We start from the raw sequence: 22,149 nt of genomic DNA, 5'->3' as shown, positions 1-22,149 counted from the left end.
ACAGTACACTTCTAGATGAATACACCAAAGAAAGACTCAAACTACTACAGCTCAGTAATATAAGAGGATTCCATTGACAATATGAAGGATTACCAATGGGATCCCCACTGTCTGGAACCATAGAAAACATATTTCTGAACCATGTAGAAGAGGTAATATTTACCAAAATAGTGCCAAATAGATACAATATCTCATACAGGACCTGATATATTAATGACAACCTACGCCTGGCAGATGAAACAAGTAGTAAAACTGGTAAGTTACATGCAGATATAAGTTCTGTTCATGATATGGTAAATTTTAGAACAGAAAAAGTGTGAAATAGACAGATTACTTGAACCTCACCACTGAGGTTCAGAAAAATCAACACAGATTTGATGTATTAAAGAAAACCACAACCAGATATACAAGATATACCAGACATCAAATTATCAAGACTCACACAAACAAGCAGCACTTCGATACATGGTAAACAGACTAAACACACTGCTACTAGTCACAGACAACTACCAAAAAGAAATCAATACCACAGTACAAATACCCACAAACAGTGAATACAAAGAAAACAATACCACTTAACAAACAAATCTGAACCATAAACTCAAGAAACGGATATGAGCTATGATCAGCAGTAGGTCAGAATCCTACACAAACAAACATGCAAACAAATGTAACAACAGTAACAGCACAGAGTGAGAAAGAAAAAGAAAACAGGAGATCGTATACAATGATATACAACCACATAACCCAAACAGAATATCTAACATTTTCAGAGAACAAGGCATAAAAGTAGCTCGCCAAACCATCAACTCAATTCAAAAATACTTTTTAATACAAACTGAAAAAATAACTCTATACTGTTGTGATATTACTTTCACATATCACTAGGCGATATCAATTCATTTTAAGGCCACTATTTCGCCACTATGTTTGTAGACTTTGGGACTGTGTAGTGGAGAGAGAGCTGTTGGCGTTCCAGGTGAGTCAAAGGGTCCTTTTGCCGACAGAGAGGCCCTCAGAAAATCTCTTTAAGTCAACCACACTTTTCTTGGGGTGCGATAACATTGGTGTAGGTCTGCTCCTATTGTGTGTAAGTGAATTACGTCGGTCTGGGAACAGAACAGTCGACACGAAGTCTGCCTTGTACCCTCCCCCCACCCCGTGGAAAAAATAAATCAGTACGACAATCTGGCTTTTCTGTGCTGACTTCTAAGGCTCAGATATCATGGCGACAGTCGGCTAGTATGGGACCGTCATCTCCATTTCCACTCCAAAAATTTTGTTTACCCATTGAGACTGCATTGTGCTACCCATTACAGGGGCGAATCGGCCGACCAATCAAAGTAACGCTGCTCCAGTCCATTCTCAACCTTGTGACAGTAAAATTTGCGCAGTGTTAGCAAGAAAGGGGAAGTTCGACACCTTTTCCATTCTCGCTCATGCTGCAGAGTAGAGCTGATCGCTGCACGTTCAGCGCTCGCTCCCCAGCATGTATGGACGACGCGGAACGGGAGGCAAAGCCGCCCCCCTGCTGCCACCGCTGAGCCTCATGCTCGGCGCATCAGAAGACGGGGGATGCAAGAAGACGGTGGAGTGGAAGGAGCAGTGCTATCGCTGCCAAAAACTTGGCCATGTTGCCAAGTATTGTCGTAATCCAGTGGCGTGCCTTCGATGTGCGCAAGCACACGATTCGCGCCATTGCACGAAGAGGGACGCCACACGCTGCTGCACAAATTGCGGTGGCGCTCATGTGGAGAATAACCACGGTTGCAGCTACATCAAGAACTGGAGTCGCGGTGATAAAGCTAGACGGAGACACAAGACCACCAAGAAGGCGGATACAGCCGAGGCCGTTGCGTCCTCGCCACCCCCCGCCTCTGGCGGATCCATGGTGGTTGATGACGCGGCTGTCCCACCAGACGCAGTCAGCGAGGTGTGCTCCAGGGTCAGCGCCGCCGCTGACGAAGAAATTGCTGCCCTCAAAGCTGCAATGGCGGAAGAGATGGCAACACTCCGAGCCGAATTAGCCGAGGCTCGGCAGCTGGTGTACAGTCTCAGTGATGCACTGGCCAGCCAGCCCCGCCCAGTACAGAAGAAGAACGCCAACACGCAGACTGCCGCCTCCCTGGAGCCTGTGGCAATACAGGAAGCCACGAGGGTGGAAACACAAGACACAGCCGCACAGACAATCGTCGTGGCGAAGAACAAGGCAACCCAGGTCATCATGGAAGAGGTCCCTTGCCCCCTCTCCAAGACGCAGCTGCAGAAGATAGTGTCCATTCACTTGGACACTCTCAAGTCCTACAACACCCGCCCTCCTCCCGCGCCTGTCGAGTGGGAAGTTCTCGTTGCCACGATAGAACAAGCCGAGAACGCAGGCAAGGAAGAAGGGGCGAGGACCGCCGAAGACGCCGAAGCTGCCAGCTGGGAGGATGTGACAGACCCTGAAGTGTCACAAGCAGACACATACAAGAAGAAGAAGAAGAAGAAGAAGAAGGACAAGAAGAAGCACCCAGACGCCAGGAGGACTTAGAAGACTCTCCTCCTTACTGCATGCGACACCATCATCATCACCACCATCAACCACTCGCCCTGCCAGTCGCTGACTGGCAGTCCCAGGCGTCAACATGGCCTGTCAAGTAAAGGCCCCTAGCTGACGCATCGTTGCTATTCACGTGACCTACCGCCTGTCCCTGACCGGCAATCATTAGTACCAACTACGCACAACTGTCCCAGTTATTCCTAAACGTCCCAGAATACTTCAACCCAGCTTCGTGGAGTAAATGTCTAGTGACAACAGAGTCCTTCTTACCTTCCTCAAGAAGAGGAATTCAGCAGCAGCTCGATACCTTCCCCCGGATATTTCTATAATTTTGTGACATTTCTCATCCACCATGTTGGCAATAGCATAAAGTAAGCCCGTCAACTTGAAATTTTTGAAAGATTGGAAGCTGGGCAGGGGGAAGGAATTTTTTGGGATTCGGAGCAGAAATATGGTGGACAGTCAGTGATTTGGGAAGCCATCTGAGGCTGCCTGGCGCACTCTGCTGACTTGGAGCAGAGGTAAGTCTTTGCAATATGTGGTGTTCTGTAATGTGAGCAGTTTGCTTCGCATATGTTTCGAGTGTGCAAACCGAATCGCTGATTTAATTCCAATTTGTATTTAGTTTCTTTAATCTAGCATCAGCAAGCTGCACGGATAAAGATATCTTGGCACTTTAACCTCCATGCAGTCTTCCATCTGGTGGGTTTCCCCCCCCCCCCCCCCCCACTATTAATTAGCCTCACTTTTTGCTAACCTAATTCGACGTTCAATTAATTCTGTTTCTTTGCTGACTTTTGATTAACTTTTGTTTCATTTAAGAAACAATTCTGACAAAAACAAATAACTTTTGATTAACCTTCGTTTCATTCAAATGTAAATGAAATCATATTAAATGAAGATAACGTTTTATTCACCTCTATTTAATTTAAGAGAAAATAAAGTTGTGTTGAATTCAGATAACTTTCGATTAACCTTTGTTTCCTTGAGGAGTAAATGCAATTCTGTTAAAGGTAGGTAACTTTTAATTAACCTTTGTGCAACTTAAGAGTAAATCAGATTGCATTAAACGCAGATGTGTCTTCCATTTCAAAATCCTTAATTTGTTCAACAGCCTTCCTCGTTAGACAACAAAAAATGTTCAGATGTGTGTGAAATCTTATGGGACATAACTGCTAAGGTCATCAGTCCCTAAGCTTACACACTACTTAACATAAATTATCCTAAGGACAAACACACACACACGTGCCCGATGGAGGACTCGAACCTCCGCCGGGACGTTAGACAACACATAAAAATAGTAGTAAAACCCGGTGTACTATCAAGTTGTGCTTTACTGTGTCGCTCTCGCCCCTTCTGAACAGTAGCCAGATTAGACAATAGGAGATTGACTTTTCCCATGTTGCAGCAGCAAGCAGCTTGGGCTTACACATGGACACCGCTTATTCGACCCCCCTTCCTTGGTAGCAATGCTGATCCAGTCATATTTTTGTTTTCCTGTAGAAACTAGAAGTTAGAAAGGCACAGCGAAACACCTCTTGGGGTATAAATAGTTGTAGAGAACATTTGACCCATTTTGTGTGTGAGTGAGCAAAAGCCTGCAGCCGCAACACACGTCAGCGCCACAGATATATACAGGGTAACACCATTCGCAAGATTTTCATATTCTCGTGCTCGCTGCTTGCAAACTATTGGTGCTACAGGAAAATGAGCAGGACCTTTCTGTAGTAGATTTAATGTAGTCAAATTTTGTAATGGGATACATTTTCGCGAGAAGCAGTAGTTTTCGAATTATTCGAGGAAAACGTGCAAAAGTAACTGTAAATTGCGTTTTTCCTGATTGATTCGAAACCGTGGCCTCCAGCGAAAACGTATCCCAGAGCAAAATTTAACTACCTTCAGTTTCCTACAAAAAGATCATGTTCATAATTTGCACATAGCGAGCTAGAGAATTTGAAAATCTCGCGCGTGCTATTTGAAGGCAGTGTGGGTTGCATAAAACCTATCGGTAGGGGCAGCTGAATCACCCTATATTCTGTGTGTTGTACTAACTGTTTGTCATACGTATCTGAATTTTCGGGTTTTTTAAGAAAATCTCTTGGTGTGTGAAAGTTTCTTTGTGTACTTCGTGTGAAGATTTATTACACTACATGAGGAGACATCTTTAGGTGTTTATTTGACGGTGTTGAATTTTGTGGAGTAGCTTTTAATTTCAATTCTTGTATACATGAATAGGGCCAGTCAGGTGCGGTCGTGAGAGGCAAGAAAGGTTTTAGGGACAGCGGGTCCTACAGAATCAGAACAGTCTACATTGGAATTTTCAGTGGGAGATGCCTCAGCAACAACTGCATAACCTTGAAAGCCAGGGCACTGACGCAACAGTTGAATTTGGTGAAAGTAGCGATTTTGCGAGACAGCATTGTCAGAGGCACAGAGCAATACGAATTTTAGAAACGTGGGAGACATTCTGCTATGTGTAAAACAGACGCTAGATCTAGTGGAAGCTGACAGGGAAAAGGTAAAAGAAGGCTGAAAAAGGACAGAAGAGACAAGAAGGCAGAAGCAGACAGAGAAAATGCTGAACCAGATAGAAAACTCATTGGAGAGGGATGGTGGTGTTGCATGGAGAAGTTGAAGATAAAATTATATTCCGTGACGCAAAAGGTAGTTAGGTGCGAAGGACAATACGAAGCAACTTCACAGAAGCTGTCCTGCAGGAGAGCCTAAAGTTTGGAAGGTAGGAGACGAGGTACTGGCAGAAGTAAAGTTGTGAGGAGCGGGCGTGAGTCCTGCTTGGGTAGTAGGTCTGATGGTAGAGCACTTGCCCGCGAAAGGCAGGGTCTCGACTTCGAGTCTCTGTCCGGCACACAGTTTTAATCTGCCAGGAAGTTTCATATCAGCGCAAATTCCGCTGCAGAGTGAAAAATCTCGTTCTAGATTAATATATTTTATTTTGTCTGACTTGTGATTACTGGTGTTGTAAAATGAGTGTCGGGAAGGACAAGGCTTTTGCAGAGTCAGAGACTCATGGTGTGTCAGAACTAGAGGCAGTTCACATATTATAGGAAAGATTAGCGCAGCTGACAAGAGTTAATGAGGAATTACTTGGTCTAGTGGCATCGCAGTCACCACAGTAACGTATAGATTTGTCAGCTGCAAGTTTAGTTGGTCCTTTCTCTGGTAAATAAACTGAGAATGCGCAATCGCTTGTGAAAGATCTTAAGAATATGGCGGAGATGGAAGGATGGTCTGATGTGGACCTTTTAAGGATAGCAAAGTTGAGATTAACACGAGAAGCAAAAAATTATGAGCGGTATGTGGAGGCTTTCAAGGGAGTTAGAACGTTTGACAAATTTAAGAATGGGTTAGTGGCAGACATTTTAGGCATGGTAACGAATAAGCCTGCAGAATCGCTGGAAGAACATGCAGACAGAACAAGGAAGATCAATGGTTGTAGTTAGGAGTTGAGTCAGATTACTGTGGTGAAGCAGGTGATCTTATGAGAGGCCAGGCAGCTTGCGCTTGATGCATTCCAGGAGAATTACTTTCACAGATGTCAAGAAGAGTATGAACAGGGGGTTCGACTGACTTCTGCGCAGCTGTCACATTATCAGTAGAACGTAAAGAAATTGAGATGTCAACCAGAGCGTAGGTTAGACAGACAGTGTTTTCAACCAACATAGGTGTGGACAGAAGGGGCATGTGAGGAGGTGATGTCGCCATTCTCGGGACTATGGGATAGAGGCAGATGTCACAAGAGGTAACTTCTGGTCCACCTATGGTCATTTCCAGGAAGATTAGATGTTACAATGTCGTGTGCAGAGTTAGATTGTGAGATCAGGGGAACAGCATGAAAGGATATTGTTGGACACAGAGCCGTATGTGTCACTTGCCAGTGCGGATCTGATCGAACATAGGCAATAGAACCCACAATAGTATAATATGGAGTGAGAGATGTCACGCCATTGGGATCGGTGGACGTAGGTATTATTTCTGGACACAGTTCGGTTCAAATAATGTGTAGAGATTGTGCTACATGTGAGTTAGGGCTATGACGTGACTCTGGGGTTGGCTTTTTGTATCAGCGTTGTGCTAAAATCGATCTTTGGCAGCATATGGTGGAGCTTGACGGGAAAATTTTTCTGTCGAGTGAAATCGCTCCCAGTGCAATGATGTCGTGAGATGAGTCTATCACGAATGGCAAACCATTTGAACCGTGAACAATCACACTAAGACGCGATTCACAGGTCTGTGTACGTGAGGGTACAGGGAAATTGCTTTGGAGTAATACTGAGTCTAGCTTACTGGTAGGGATTTTGTGTGTGGTGGAACCGTTGGAAGTAAATGAAGTTTTGGGTCGGGCAGCTTGCTTAGTGAAAAGAAGTGTTGTACGCGTACGAGAGATAAATGGTGAGAAAATGGTACCTGTATTAGTGGATAATTTTAGTGTCGAGGATTTACGGTTAAGGAAGCGGTCGTGGATATCCTGGAGGAAGAAGAGTGGGACAAAAGGGCTGTCGGCTACGAGGTCGCTAAACTCCTTTGAAACTGCATTACGTGGGTAGGTGAAGCACCAAGGGGGAAGTGGTATGGAACGGATGGAAGAGCTACCTTTGGAATTTAGGGATTTGCTTTTTACAAGAGGGCGATTGCCAGCTACGCATATTACGCAGCACCGAAAATGAATCACCTGTTTATCATAAACCATAAAAAGTCCCGAGAAATTTGCAGTCGATTCTGGAGAAATTTATCGATCAGCAGCTGAAGGATGGATTACTGAGGAGAGTAATAGCCCATGGAGGGCTGGATTGTCATCGTGCGCAATAAGTCAGAGCATTGACACGAGTGTGTTGTTGCGACTATTGACATTTAAATGCTAAGACTGTAATTGACACCTACCCTTTGCCGAACTTCACGCAAACCATAGACCATTTGGTCTAGTGCAAGTACTTTTCAACGATGGACTTAAGGAGCGGCTATCATCGGCTGGAAGTCGCTCTGGAAGATCGACTAAAAACAGCATTTTCTTCACTGTGTAGTCATTATTAGTGCAGGAGGCTGGCTTTCGGATAAAAGAACGCTCCTGACACGGTTCAGAGATTGTTACTCAGAGTTTAAGTCAATGTTTCGTGTATCTTGATGATGTAATCGTCGACGTGAGTGATATGGAACAGACCATACAACGCTTGAGGGAAGTATTCCTGTGACTGAGAGGAGCGAATTTAACGTTGAGTACAGAAAAGTTTAATTTTGTGTTGGAAAAGGAACTACAATCATTCCTTGGAGTTGCAAATTATTACCGAAGATTCGTAAAGGGATTTTCGGATGTTGCCAGACTGTTGATGCAATTACTGAAGAAACGTGCAAGATTTGTTTGGTCGGAGGACTGTCTAGTGTGCTTTTGAAAAACTGAAAGAAGCTTTGAAAGCAAGTCTGATCTTAGTGTTTCCAGATTTAAGTAAGGAACTCATTCTGTCATGTGATATATCCAACTATGTGCTTGATCATGAGCTTGGTTGTGTGTTGTCTCAAAAAATTGAGGGCGTAGGGCATCAGGCAGCCTACACATCGAGGCAATGAACTCAGCAGAGAAGAATTACTCCACGATGCAAAAAGTGATGTTGAGCCTTATCTACGGGATCACATATTTCATGTGTTGCCTCTACTGGAAAAGGTTTAGAGTGATAACAGATCATACAGCATTGAAATGATTGCTGGCGCTGAACGGCCCGTTGAGTAGGTTGACACGATGGGCGGTACGATTAAGTAAGTTTGATTTTGAGGTCTTACATAACCTTGGAAAGAAATATGGGAACGCAGACTGCTGAAGCAGGAGAGTGGCAGTGTTGCAAAAAGGTGGTAATGAGCTTAAGGAGTAGCAGGCAGCGCTGAAGACGGATGATGCGTGTAAACAGTGTAATAAATAACTACAGTTTTGTGTGCAGGATGGATTACTGTGCAGAGAACCAGTTGAGACCATAAGTACTAGTACCAGGGAAACTGAGGAATACAAGAGACAAAAGATCACATGTTAGCAGGTCATGGGGGATGTAGGCCTACCATCAGGAGAGTAGCGGAGAAGTATTGGTGGAAGAATAGGGAGACGGACGTGAATCAGAATGCGCGGAATTGCATACAGTGTGCACAGGGAGTGGATTCATATGGAAAGAGAGTATTATTACAGAGATTACTTGAAACGTTAGCGTGTTTGAATTCCTCAGGATTGATGTTTTAGGTCTTTTCATCAAAACTTCTACAGGGAATAAATACGTACTCACGATTGTAGGTCATTATATGTGGAAATGGTCACAATGGCAAACCAACAGGCATCAACAGTGGCACAAGCTTTAGTATACAATTGGATACTGGACTTTGGGGTACCTGACACAATAATGACGGACCAAGAACCAACTTTATGTCAGATCTGCTCAAGGAATAAGTTGTTATGGTTCAAAAATGGTTCAAATGGCTCTGAGCACTATGGGACTCAACTGCTGAGGTCATTAGTCCCCTAGAACTTAGAACTAGTTAAACCTAACTAACCTAAGGACATCACACACATCCATGCCCGTGGCAGGATTCGAACCTGCGACCGTAGCGGTCTCGCGGTTCCAGTCTGCAGCGCCAGAACCGCGCGGCCACTTCGGCCGGCAGTTGTTATGTGTGAAGAAATTAAGGACGATTCTTCTACATCCTCAAGCTAATGGGAGAACGGAAAGCGTGCATAGAACCATTAGGAAGACGCTAGGGCATATGTGGACGCCTACCATACCAACTGGTATGTCGATTTAAGTTATTCGGTCTCAGCATACAACGGGAAGCAATACAAGAGTACAGGATTGTCGCCATATGAGGTAGTATATGGCAATAAGATGCCATCGCCATTTGTCATGTTGAAAACCAAGAAGAGGCAGACAGGAGAATCGGTTGAAGAATTTGCGAGGATGATAAGAGAAATGTGGAACAGGGTGTACAAGAGCACTGGAAAAGCAAGAGGAAGCAGTGAACCATACAGCCAGAATGTCACAATATGAGGTTGGGCAATGGGTAGTGCTACTGACTTCTTACACTCAAAAGGGAAACACGAAGAAATTTTTTATGAACTACCGGGAGCCATTTCAGGTTGTGGAAGCTACGTCACCATTGAATGTTAAGATTCAATTGCCACTGAGAACGACAATTGTGCACGTGGGACGTTTGAAACCTTTTAGAGGGAGGTTATCTCAGGAGCTGGAGGGCTGGACCAGAAAGAAGGTGCGGAGGAGCGAGCGAGAGGCATCGATAAGAGATCCGTGTGGGTTAAGATCTAGGAGGAAACAGTAGATTTATGTTTTCTGTGGTATGGGTGTGGCATAATGTAATAGGCGAAACCAACTGCTGTGGGGCAACAGGTAACTTCAGGGGGAGGAAAGAATGAATAATATGTATCCCTGACCTTAGGAGAGATACGCCTGGAGACAAGATGATACGGGTCATAACAAGTTTACTGGCCGTCGTCGGAGTGGAAACACTGCAGAACCAGCACCTGTAAGGGAGAGTGCTGCTCGTGAAGCAAAATGATGTGGTGATCATCGGTCGGTGTGGTACAGATGGTTTTTAACACATGAGGGATGTAGAATGAAGAGAGATGCCTTGAGGAAGCCTTCGATAATTTTTCCGGAAACAGCGATCGTGTGAGACCCAATTCGCTTTATTTGTTCATGAGACTCAGAAAATATTAGATACAGGCTCCCAGGTAGATGCCATTTGCCTTGACTTCCGGAAGGCGTTCGATAAGGTTCCGCACTGTCGTCTGATAAAGTAAGAGCCTACGGAATATCAGACCAGCTGTGTGGCTGGATTGAAGAGTTTTTAGCAAACAGAACACACCATGTTGTTCTCAATGGAGAGACGTCAACAGACGTTAAAGTAACCTCTGGCGTGCCACAGGGGAGTGTTATGGGACTATTGCTTTTCACAATATATATATATATATATATATATATATATATATATATATATATATATATATATATATATGACCTAGTAGATAGTGTCGGAAGTTCCATGCGGCCTTTCGCAGATGATGCTGTAGTATACTGAGAAGTTGCAGCATTAGAAAATTGCAGCGAAATGCAGGAAGATCTGCAGCGGATAGGCACTTGGTGCAGGGAGTGGCAACTGACCCTTAACATAGACAAATGTAATGTATTGCGAATACATAGAAAGAAGGATCCTTTATTATATGATTATATGATAGCAGAACAAACACTGGTAGCAGTTACTTCTGTAAAATATCTGGGAGTATGCGTACGGAACGATTTGAAGTGAAATGATCATATAAAATTAATTGTTGGTAATGCAGGTGCCAGGTTGACATTCATTGGGAGAGTCCTTAGAAAATGTAGTGCACCAATAAAGGAGGTGGCTGACAAAACACTCGTTCGCACTATACTTGAGTATTGCTCATCAGTGTGGGATCCGTACAGGTCGGGTTGACAGAGGAGATAGAGAAGATCCAAAGAAGAGCGGCGCGTTTCGTCACAGGGTTATTAGGTAAGCGTGATAGCGTTACGGAGATGTTTAGCAAACTCAAGTGGCAGACTCTGCAAGAGAGGCGCTCTGCATCGCGCTGTAGCTTGCTGTCTAGGTTTCGAGAGGGTTCGTTTTTGGACGAGGTATCGAATATATTGCTTCCCCCTACTTATACCTCCCGAGGATATCACGAATGTAAAATCAGAGAGATTAGAGCGCGCACGGAGGCTTTCCGGCAGTCGTTCTTCCCACGAACTATACGCGACTGGAACAGGAAAGTAAGGTAATGACAGTGGCACGTAAAGTGCCCTCCGCCATACACCGTTGGGTGGCTTGCGGAGTATAAATGTAGAAGATGTAGATGTAGAGAGAATCACAGAGGGGTTGAAGACTTACAATGGTATGTAGGAGAATACATGGGACTTATGAGAGGTTGTGGGATGAGAAGACGCAGATTCTGGGGCTATACCGCATACGAGGAGGAGAAGAGGTTGGATCTATGCGGGAGCCCGACTTCTGAAATCTGTGTTTGGGACAGAAGAATAGGAGAACATCAGAAGGATGAATGACACAGTGGAAGCAATGGAACAACGGTTGAAAGGAAACATGGCAGCAAGTGATTGACACACCACCCAGATCGCGAGCTTGGAGAAAGATTTATTGAACAATACTCGGTTACTACGGCAGCTGACTGGAGAACTGATGAGCTCGCAAAAACTGTAGAAGAGTCAGTGAACTGGGACATTATGAAGTTTCACACTGAACCGGAAATATTGGGCAAGGAAATACTGGTAACAAAGTGGTTACAGTTCTTGGAAAACAATGTCTGGGAAGCACGAAGTGAGGTAACGAAGTTGCAGGAAGTTATACATCAAGCTGTGCGAGTAGTGAACTTGTCGCCAGAACAGTATCTAGAGGGACTACGGAAAGTGCAAACAGAGCTACCACCAGTGTTGAGGTTGGTCTTGGAAGCTAATCATAAAAATGTACCTTTTATTCTAACCTAGCCACAGCAAAAGCAAGGGCCGATAGAGCAAAGATGTACGTTTCAGCTTCCTTTCCAGTAGCAGGAAAGCAGGCACGTACCGGTGAAGTCCACTCATATCCTGTTAAGTGGGAGTGCTGAAGAAGTTTGTCAGCGTAAAGTTACAACGGTTGTTATTGGTTGCGGAAGGCAAGAACAGACATATGGAAATGGAACAAGCAGAGTTACAGAACCGTTACAGGGGTGAGTTTACAATTTGACCAAACAGGGTAGTGAGAGAGGGTCAGGATTCCTGTGCAGTTAAGTTACCACTGCGTCAGAAAGCGGAGAAGGATTGCAAGAAGGGGGTGATCCGATCTCAATTGTACTTCCAGCAGGTTGAGACATATTGGTTGTACTCTACCGTAGATAAAGTAATAATAGTAACCAATTGTTTAGATCAAAGGAAACTCACGACAGCAAAAATGCTAGAATTAGATGGGACTGGATTATTGATAAATAGGAAATCATGTGAAATAGTGGGGCCTACATGCCATCTACCTGCCACACTTTTGGGGATAACCCAACAAATAATTTCACAGCTTCGATTGTATTAGCCAGAGGAACCCATGTAAGTGTTATCAGCTGTGAATCTATGTTAAACCAGATTTTCGGACCTAAACACTCGTTAACAAGCAGAAGGGTCGGATTTCGATGGAGACATTGATGCAGCGTGTGAGTCAGTACAGGGAGAACCAGTACCTGAGGGAAACAACGTTGACCATTGTCATACCAACTAACGCAGCAACTCTTACTCGCTAAGGGTAATCCTTGTTTACAGATAAAAAAGTGGAACAAAGTTCGGACCCATCCATTGTTCGTATTCCAGTGGACTGGATGCCCACAGCCTATGAGATGGTAGAGAAAACTCTAACAATAATTTAAGTTGAGCAAAAAATTAAGGAACTTAGGATAAGTAGCGTGTAAGGGAACTTGATGGTAAAAGTAATCTTGAAAGAGTAGAACAGAACCAGTTGAGCCAGCTGCCAGGCTATATCATTCTAGTGTTTAAGGATAGTCCAATTAACGTGACCCGAAGGACTGGGTCTTGTCAAGGGGAGTGCAATGTGGTACAGTAACCATACTTGGTAAGAAATGCGCAGAGTAGGAAGTAGCTCACACCAGAGCCAGTTGCAACTGAGTGCTGATGTTATGCCTTATAAAACACAACGACAGCTGTTACAGATTGTGAGGTGAGCTGGCCAGGCGAGATGTGGAACTAATTGACACAGCAGCACCTAAGTGAAAAAAGTTCTGCAACAACCCGGTTCCCAGAACTCCTGAAGATAGACGTTGACTGTAGATACTGTATCACAGACACAGCCCCTTCGACTGTTCAGAGATGTCACTAAACCCGCCCAAAGATGTAAACAACCATGCATAAAAAAAAATGGTTCAAATGGCTCTGAGCACTATGGGACTTAATTTCTAAGATCATCAGTCCCCTAGAACTTAGTACTACTTAAACCCAACTAACCTAAGGACGTCAGACACATCCATGCCCAAGGTAGGATTCGAACCTGCGACCGTAGCGGTCGCGCGGCAACCATGCATCATCAGCGCCTATTACACAGAGAGGGTCCGACAGCCGAACAGTTCCAGTCATTCCACCAGGACGGAGGTACATGGCACGTGTTGTCTGTAGTTCAACCATGTCTAGACGGTCAATACCGCGATTCGATCGCGTCTACATCGTTACTTTGTGCCAGGAAGGGCTCTCAACAAGGAAAGTGTTCAGGCGTCTCGGAGTGAACCAAAGTGATGTTGTTCGGACATGAAGGAGATACAGAGAGACAGGAACTGTCGATGACAGGCCTCGCTCAGGCCGCCAAATGGCTACCACTGCAGTGGATGACAGCTACCTACGGATTATGGATCGGAGGAATCCTGACAGCAACGTCACCATGTTGAATAATGCTTTTCGTGCAGCCACAGGACGTCGTGTTACGACTCAAACTGTACGCAATAGACTGCATAATGGGCAACTTCACTCCCGACGTCCATAGCGAGGTCCGCCTTGGCAAACACGACGCCATGCAGCGCGGTACAGATGAGCCCAACAACATGCCGAATGGACCGCTCAGGATTGGCATCTCGTTCTCTTCACGGATGAGTGTGGCATATGCCTTCAAACAGACAATCGTCGGAGACATGTTTGGAGGTAACCCGGTCAGGCTGAACGCCTTAGACACACTGTCCGGCGAGTGCAGCAAGGTGGAGGTTCCCTGCTGTTTTGGGGAGGAATTATGTGGGGCCGATGTACGCCGTTGGTGGTCATGGATGGCGCCGTAACAGCTGTACGATACGTGAATGCCATCCTCCGACCGATAGTGCAACCATATAGGCAGCTTAATGGTGAGGAATTCGTCCTCATGGACGACAACTCGCGTCCCCATAGTGCACATCTTGTGAACGACTTCCTTCAGGATAACGACATCGCTCGAGTAGAGTGGCCAGCATGTTCTCCAGACATGAACCGTATCGAACGTGCCTAGGATAGATTTAAAAAGGCTGTTTATGGGCGACGTGACCCACTAACCGCTCTGAGGGATCTACGTCGAATCGCCGTTGAGGAGTGGGACCATCTGGACCAACAGTGCCTTGATGAATTTGTGGATAGTATGCCACGACGAATACAGGCATGCATCAGTGCAAGAGGACGTGCTACTGGGTATTAGAGGTACCGGTGTGTACAGCAATCTGGACCACCACCTCTGAAGGTCTCGCTGTATGGTGGTACAACATCCAATGTGTGGTTTTCATGAGCAATAAAAAGGACGGAAGTGATGTTGACGTTGATCTCTATTCCAGTTTTCTGTACAGGTTCCGGAACTCTCGGAACCGAGACGTGTGTATATGTGACCCAAGGCATAGCAAAGCCCAAGCAAGCACAGCTTGTGAGTGTGTAAATACCTAGCCACTTGTTTACTGAAATCATCTTGTGTTAGTATTGCGGTATTACCACCACAGGGATGTGATACCTAGGGCGCTATCCGAAATACTTTACAGAGTCCGCAGTTCGATCTCGTGTCAGGACAGCCCATCCTGAGACACGAGACACAGAGCCACCACTGTCATGGGACCACGGACCCAGCCGAGACCTAGGGCATACCGCACTTCCACAGTTTGTCACGGCCACTGCAGCAACGGAGAGGCATCAGCCGTGCCTCTGCCTCGGCTGACGCGTCCAGAGGATGCAGCTGACGGGAGCTGTGGCGTTACACAATCTGTCGGCCACGCCACGCCCCGTCAGCACTGCGAGACATCTCGCACACACACACGCACACACGGGAAGCAACTGAATACCACAGCTACACTGCTGCTGCTTCTAATGAATCACTGCGCAGGGCCGTAATAAAAGAATTTGGAAAACACAAAACAAGTCTACTGACTCCAGTCCTATCTCACTCACCATGGTTACACGCAACGAAGGTATCGACAGTGTATCTGTTTCACACTGTAGGTTTACAAGATTTCAAGTCCAGCACCTGCACTTCGAAATGTAACATGAAGAATATGGCCACCACTGGACTAAGAGGACTATCCATGGCGACGCCTTCCAGCTGTTCGTGGAAGTAGCCATTCCACATGAAATACACTACTGGCCATTAAAATTGCTACACCACCAAGATGACGTGCTACAGACGCGAAATTTAACCGACAGGAAGAAGATGCTGTGATATGCAAATGATTAGCTTTTCAGAGCATTCACACAAGGTTGACGCTGGTGGCGACACCTACAAAGTGCTGACATGAGGAAATTTTCCAACCGATTTCTCATAGACAAACAGCAGTTGACCGGCGTTGTCTGGTGAAACGTTGTTGTGATGCCTCGTTTAAAGAGGAGAAATGCGTACCATCACGCTTCCGACTTTGATAAAGGTCGTATTGTAGCCTATCGCGATTGCGGTTTATCGTGTCGCGACCCTGCTGCTCGCGTTGGTCGAGAGCAAATGACTGTTAGTAGAATATGGAATCGGTGGGTTCAGGAGGGTAATACGGAAAGCCGTGCTGGATCCCAACGGTCTCGTATCACTAGCAGTCGAGATGACAGCCATCTTATCCGCATGGCTGTAACGGATCGTGCAGTCACGTCTCGATCCCTGAGTCAACAGATGGAGACGTTTGCAAGACAACAACCATCTGCACGAACAGTTCGACGACGTTTCCAGCAGCATGGACTACCAGCTCGGAGACCATGGCTGCGGTTACCCTTGACGCTGCATCAGAGACAGGAGCGCCTGCGATGGTGTACTCAACGACGAACCTGGGTGCACGAATGGCAAAAAGTCATTTTTTCGGATGAATCCAAGCTCTGTTTACAGCATCATGATGGTCGCATACGTGTTTGGCGACATCGCGGTGAACGCACATTGGAAGCGTGTATTCGTCATCGCAATATTGGCGTATCACGTGGCGTGATGGTGTGGGGTGTTCCCCAAATAGCAAAATTCCTTTACTACTTTAAGTGTCGCATTTCCTAACCTAATTCCCGCAGCATCACCCGACTTAATTCGACTACGTTCCATTATCCCCGTTTTGCTTTTGTTGATGTTCATCTTATATCCTCCTTTCAAGACACTGTCCATTCCGTTCAGCTGCTGTTCCAGGTCCTTTGCTGTCTCTGACAGAATTACAATGTCATCGGCGAACCTCAAAGTTTTTATTTCTTGTCCATGGATTTTAATACCTACTCCGAATTTTTCTTTTGTTTCCTTCACTGCTTGCTCAATATACAGATTGAATAACATCGTATGGGATATCAATTCATTTTGTGGTAACTATTTTGCTACTATATTTGTAGACACTAGGTCTGTGTGCTGGAAGAGAAAGCTTCTCATACTGCTGACATTCCAGGTGGGTCAAAGAGTCCATTTGTCAGCAGAGAAGCCGTCGATAAATCTCATTACGTCAACCACTCCACTCTGGGGATGGAGTAACCTTACTGCGTGTAAGAGAGTGGTGCCGGTCCGTATGCTTGGGAGTAGACGCCGCATCCGCCATCCCACCCCTGGAGATAAATCATGTACAGTAATATGACTTTGCTGTGCTGACTTCTAAGGCTCAGGCATCGTGGCGACAGTCGTCTAATGTGGGAGCATCGTCTCCAATTTTGCTCCAAAATTTTTTGTTTACACAAAGAGATTACCTCGTGCCGCCTATCACACGGTGCAGACGGGCCGACCAATGAAAGTGATACTGCTTCATTCCAGTACCAAACTCGTGACATTTATCCGTTACGTTGGAAATAGTATAGAGTCAGCTAGCCCGACTGGAATTTTAGAAAGGTTGGAAGCTGGGCTCTGGTCTCGTAAACTGGCAAACGGCCGGGAGAGCGGCGTGCTGACCACATGCCCCTCCATATCCGCATTCTGTAACACCTGTGGGCTGAGGATGACACGGCGGCCTGTCGGTACTGTTGGGCCTTTCGAGGCCTGTCCGGACGGAGTTTAGTTTTTAGTTGGAAGCTGGGCTGGAAGAAGAAGTTGTTTGGGATCCGGGGACGGAGATTCTGTAGACGCAGTCAGCGATCGGGAGAGACAGGAGCTAACAGCCCTCTGGGGCTGTTTGGCGCACTCTGCTGACTTGGAGCAGATTTAAGTTTCCAAAATTCGCGGTAGCGAATTCCGTAATCTGAGCAGTTCGTTTCTCACATGTATTGGGTGTGGAAGCTGAATTACTGACTTAATTCCAGTTTGTGTTTGGTTTCTACGTCTGCATCTACATACATACTCCGCAATCCACCATACGGTGCGTGGCGGAGGGTACCTCGTAGCACAACTAGCATCTTCTCTCCCTGTTCCACTCCCAAACAGAACGAGGGAAAAATGACTGCCTATATGCCTCTGTACGAGCCCTAATCTCTCTTGTCTTATCTTTCCGCGAAATATAAGTTGACGGCAGTAAAATTGTACTGCAGTCAGCCTCAAATGCTGGTTCTCTAAATTTCCTCAGTGGCGATTCACGAAAAGAACGCCTCCTTTCCTCTAGAGACTCCCACCCGAGTTCCTGAATCATTTCCGCAACAGTCGCGTGATGATCAAACCTACCAGTAACAAATCTAGCAGCCCGACTCTGAATTGCTTCTATGTCCTCCCTCAATGCGACCTGATAGGGATCCCAAACGCTCGAGCAGTACTCAAGAATAGGTCGTATTAGTGTTTTACAAGCGGTCTCCTTTACAGATGAACCACATATTTCCAAAATTCTACCAATGAACCGAAGACGACTATCCTCCTTCCCCACAACTGCCATTACATGTTTGTCCCACTTCATATCGCTCTGCATTGTTACGCCCAAATATTTAATCGACGTGACTGTGTCAAGCGCTACACTACTAATGGAGTATTCAAACATTACAGGATTCTTTTTCCTATTCATCTGCATTAATTTACATTTATCTATATTTAAAGTTAGCTGCCATTCTTTAGACCAATTACAAATCCTGTCCAAGTCATCTTGTATCCACTTACAGTCACTCAACGACGACACCTTCCCGTACACCACAGCATCATCAGCAAACAGCCGCACACTGCTATCCACCCTATCCAAAAGATCATTTATGTAGATAGAAGACAACAGCGGACTTACCACACTTCCCAGGGGGACTCCAGATGATACCCTCACCTCCGATGAACACTCACCATCGAGGACAACGTACTGAGTTCTGTTACTTAAGAAGTCTTCGAGCCACTCACATACTTGGGAACCAATCCCATATGCTTGTACCTTAGTTAGGAGTCTGCAGTGGTGCACCGAGTCAAACGCTTTCCGGAAGTCTAGGAATATGGCATCCGTCTGATACCATTCATCCATAGTTCGCAAGATGTTTCATCAGCAAGCTCGACAGATAAGGATATCCTGGTGCTTTATTCTCCATGCAGTCTTCCTTCCATAGGGTTCTTCCAACAGTCTCAATCTCAATTTTTGTTAACCTCATTCCGGGTTCAGTTAATCTTGTTTCTCTGTTAAGTTTCGATTAGCCGTTATTTCATTTTAGAGTAAATGAAACTGTATTAGAGGCTGATAACTTCTGATTAACCTATGTTGCATTCAAGATTAAAAGCAATTCTGTTAAAGGCAGGTAACGTTTGGCAACGGCCTTGCCGCAGTGGATATACCGGTTCCCGTCTGATCACCGAAGTTAAGCGCTGTCGGGCGCGGCCGGCACTTGGATGGGTGACCATCCGGGCCGCCATGCACTGTTGCCATTTTTCGGGGTGCACTCGGCCTCGTGATGCGAAATGAGGAGCTACTCGACCGAATAGTAGCGGCTCCGGTCAAAGAAAACCATCATAACTACCGGGAGAGTAGTATGCTGACCACACACCCCTCCTATCTGCATCCTCAGCTAAGGATGACACGGCGGTCGGATGGTCCCGGTGGGCCACTTGTGGCCTGAAGACGGAATGCAGATAACGTTTGATCAACCTTTGTTTCATTTAAGAGTAAATATAATGCCGTTAAAGGCAGATAAATTTTGATTCGACTTTGTTTCATTCAAGAGTAAATGCAGGTCTGTTGAAGGCAGAAACTTTGTTTCATTTAAGAATAAATGCTATTCTGTTAAAGGCATGTAACTTTAACTTTTAATTATCTTCTGTGCAATTTTAGAATAAATAAAATTGTTTTAAAGGAAGACTTGTCTTCTGTTAGAAGATCCTTTAACTGTCCCACAGCTTTCCTAGTTAGGCGACACACAAAGGTAGAAATATACACCAGTCTACTATCAAGTTGCGCTCCGTTTGTGAGCCTTGTTCTTTGCGCACGCTGGCCAGTTTAGACGACGGGACATTCATGTTTCACATGCTGCAGTAGCAAGCAGCTTGAGCTAAAACATGGCCACCGCTTATTATAATGTAAGTCAATTCCCCTTCTCCAGAAAAAGAAATATACCTGCTGTAATGTAATAATGTGATGGAAGTTATATAGGTCAAACCAGGAGAACATTAGACAGCAGGTACAAATGGGATGTAAGCGCACGGAAGTACAGGAGAAATCATTCAACTTTAGCCGAACTCTTACACTAATACCATCATAAAATTATCACCAGAGACACAGACTTGGAGCTCATAAGGATAAACATCAAAAAACACCTTCTCACACTCGAAGAAAATTACCTCGTTCACAAAACCTAAACGGAGAAGAAACTACTTATAAATGATCAGATCAACGCGGCAAACGACACACTTTTTAAATTAATGGGCCTAATATTAAATACAGATCCACATACTATCAACCTCCCCCCACGCAGTTCCCATTCACAACTACTATCTCCAGCTAGTTGCTCTCCCTATAATAACTGCCCTCCACCAGACGTGTATCGCCACTCTCGCCCAGCCCTCCACACACATCACCGCGCAACTTCTAACACATTGCCACTAATTTACACACACACACACACACACACACACACACACACACACACACACACACACACACACACACATCCACGCACATCTACGAAAAAATTGTATTCACAGAATGGCAATAATCACAGCTTATTCGGAAAACAAATGAATAAATACAGACACCGTGCTGATTGCGGAATACATTAAATCGTAGTGTTATTTCTCCTGTGGAGTTTCACAAAAGTGAAAAAAAGGCAATACAGAGACAGAAAAATTGGAACAGTGGGTTGAAAAAGATGAGTAATTGCCAAAAAAGAATGTAGAAGCGAGCTTCTTTTGACATTAATCTCCACTAACACCGAAGGGAAACAGAGTGGCTTGCACAGTATGTAAACAAAGTGGCAAAAACACAGTGAGTAAACTGTACGACAATTTTTAAAGGAATTAATGTTTTTAAACTATAAATAAATGCGTTACAAATAAAAGAGAGACGTAGGTTATGAAAAATATTCTTTCATTGCAGGTAACTTAAGACGACAGAATTCGGGTGAATGCGAGTAGGACTTACGCACTGATGATCCCGTACAAAGTTAATTATGTATGTAGATATTTCAAGTTCATGTGGTTCAAGTGGCTCTGAGCACTATGGGACTTAACATCTATGGTCATCAGTCCCCTAGAACTTAGAACTACTTAAACCTAACTAACCGAAAGACATCACACAACACCCAGTTATGTAGATAGTTCATCTATCCCGTAAATAGAGAATTTCGAATATTTTTACCTTTTATCACTATTGATATTGGTAAGTTATCAAAATATGTGAAATAAATGGCCATATATTTTGACTGCATAGTCGTAAAAGTTAAATATTTTATACCACAAAGCGACCGATGACCTTAGTATGTGACATAAATGTCAAATTCATACGCCTATCCGTTCCTGAGAAAAATGGGTCTTTACAGACGGACGGACGGAGTGGAAGCCCTAAAACAAATGGCAAATTTTTTTCGTGTGAGATAACTACAAATCAACAGTTTTCGGGTTTTTTTCTTTAATTGTACTACACATATCAAAAAAAGTTTTGCATCACCTCGGTTCCGAGAGTTCCGCGACCTGTACACAAAATTGGAGTAGAGATCAGCATAAACATCATTTCCGACCTTTTTATTGCTCATGTAAACCACACAGTGCATGTTGTACCACCATACAGCGAGGCGTTCAGAGGTGGTGGTCCAGACTGCTGTACACACCGGTACCTCTAATACCCAGTAGCACGTCCTCTTGCATTGATGCATGCCTGTATTCGTCGTGACATACTATCCACAAGTTCATCAAGGCACTGTTGGTCCAGATTGCCCCACTCCTCAACGGCGATTCGGCGTAGTGGTTGGTGGGTCACGTAGTCCATAAACAGCCCTTTTCAATCTATCGCAGGCATGTTCGATAGGGTTCATGTCTGGAGAACATGCTGTCCACTCTAGTCGAGCGATGTCGTTATGTTGAAGGAAGTCATTCATAAGATGTGCACGATGGGGGCGCGAATTATCGTCCATAAAGACGAATGCCTCGCCAGTAAGCTGCCTATATGGTTGCACTATCGGTCGGAGGATGGCATTCACGTATCGTACAGCCGTTACTGAGCCATCCACGATAACCAGCGGCGTACATCAGTCCCACGTAATACCACCCTAAAACTGCTGGGAACCTCCACCTTG

The 22,149-nt window shown here is 45.0% G+C and overlaps 1 pseudogene; it reads left to right on the top strand.

Annotated features, from left to right (window-relative positions):
* Nucleotides 1-19,173: 19,173 nt before the first annotated feature.
* Nucleotides 19,174-19,291, top strand: LOC126250131 (5S ribosomal RNA; annotated as a pseudogene).
* The last annotated feature ends 2,858 nt before the right edge of the window (nt 19,292-22,149 follow it).

The sequence above is a fragment of the Schistocerca nitens genome, chromosome 3 (genome assembly GCF_023898315.1).
Source record: "Schistocerca nitens isolate TAMUIC-IGC-003100 chromosome 3, iqSchNite1.1, whole genome shotgun sequence".
Taxonomy (NCBI): Eukaryota; Metazoa; Arthropoda; class Insecta; order Orthoptera; family Acrididae; genus Schistocerca; species Schistocerca nitens.
This window is presented reverse-complemented; position numbering and strand designations above follow the sequence as displayed.